The sequence below is a fragment of the Myotis yumanensis genome, unplaced genomic scaffold (genome assembly GCF_028538775.1).
Source record: "Myotis yumanensis isolate MYYU_CA2020_CCGP unplaced genomic scaffold, mMyoYum1.0.hap1 SCAF_10, whole genome shotgun sequence".
Classification (NCBI taxonomy): domain Eukaryota; kingdom Metazoa; phylum Chordata; class Mammalia; order Chiroptera; family Vespertilionidae; genus Myotis; species Myotis yumanensis.
In genome coordinates this window covers 45,244,097-45,245,528 of record NW_027223761.1, presented here as the reverse complement: position 1 = coordinate 45,245,528, position 1,432 = coordinate 45,244,097, and the positions used below count along the sequence as shown (strand labels likewise).

Sequence of the window (1,432 nt, the reverse complement as noted above, 5' to 3'; positions counted from 1 at the left end):
TTGATCAGCTACCTCCTACATGCGCCCTACTGAGGATCAAGCCTGCAGCCCGGCATGTGCCTTGACTGGGAATTGAACCATGACCTCCTGGCTCATAAGTTTAAGCTCAACCACTAAGTCACACCAGCTGGGCTGGAGGTGTTCTTCCCCGCCCCCCACCCCCCACCCCAAAAAATGTGTGATAATAATGGATAGAAAAGTAGATATAATACTCAGAGAAAAAGGCCAGAAGTAAATATTCTTTATCTTTCTTTTATTTATTGTTTAGGGGAGAGTGTGAACGCAGTCCCCCACTACCACAAATCATGCAGTCAAGTTTCCCACATTTGGAGAAATCGCAGGGGTCAGCACATCGGGGTGCGATGGATGAGCCTCACCCTGGGAAAACCACCTTCGTCATCATGGCATCTCCCCTGCCAGGTAAGTAAAGAAGGAAATATTCTTAAATGGTTCAATATTGTGCATCTTTGGAGATGAAGATACGTGTTATTTATATGTTCTCCTCTCTGCCTCTCTGAATTTTTTCAATAGCATATTTACTTTTATAATCTGGTTTTGTTTTTTTAACCAATAAACTTAATAGAAAAGAAACATCCAGTGGGCAGTGAAGATCTGAGTGGGGTCTGGGGACCTGGGGATGGGACCCTTCCTGCAGCTCTGGGAGAGATGGGAGCCTGGGGCAGGAGCCCCTCTGGCCAGGCCTGGCATTCTCCACCACAGGCCTGCTGGCTTTAGGCCTCAGGCTAAAATGAGCGAGACCCTTATAGGGTTTCCTGGGAAGCAGCCAAGGCAGGCAGGCAGGCAGGCAAGAATCCCTACAGTGCTGCCACGCAAGGGGGCAGGAGTACGTGTGGGTAAAGATACAGAAAAGAAGATGGTCAGCCTGCTAGTAGGAGCTTGAGAGCCAGAAGCTCAGAGCTTCCTCCTGAAGACAATTTAGTAGGGAAGTGACGAGGTCACATTGATGTTTATGTGTTGTTGTTTTCAAATATATTTTATTGATTTCAAAGAGGAAGGGAAAGAGAGAAAGAAACATCGATGATGAGAGAGAATCACTGATGGGCCTCCTCCATGTCCCCCACTAGGGATTAAGCTCTGCAATCCCGACAGGTGCCCTGACCAGGAATTGAACTGTGACCTCCTGGTTCATAGGTCAACACTCAACCACTGAGCCGGGCCACATTGATGTTTTAAAAGGAGTTCTATGCCTGTTGAATGGAGAATGACAGAGGGAGGTCAGAGAGGAGAATGTCACAATAACCCAGAGATGCTAGTGCTTAGACCTGGGCAGGGGCCATGGGGCTAGAGAGGACCCAGGAGGAGGAGGACTCTTGTGTGCCCAGCCTGGGTGAAGGGGTGGCAGATAACCCCCTTCCTGAGATGGAGGTTCTGAGGGAAGATGTGAGCTCCGTTGTCCATAGATTGGAGACAT

General features: G+C 48.7%; 1 non-coding gene across 1 annotated transcript; it reads right to left on the bottom strand.

Moving 5' to 3' along the window:
• Positions 1-265: 265 nt before the first annotated feature.
• LOC139019206 (U1 spliceosomal RNA) lies at positions 266-428 on the bottom strand. The gene has a single exon (XR_011473084.1). It is a non-coding gene; the product is annotated as a U1 spliceosomal RNA (small nuclear RNA).
• Between the last annotated feature and the right edge of the window lie 1,004 nt (positions 429-1,432).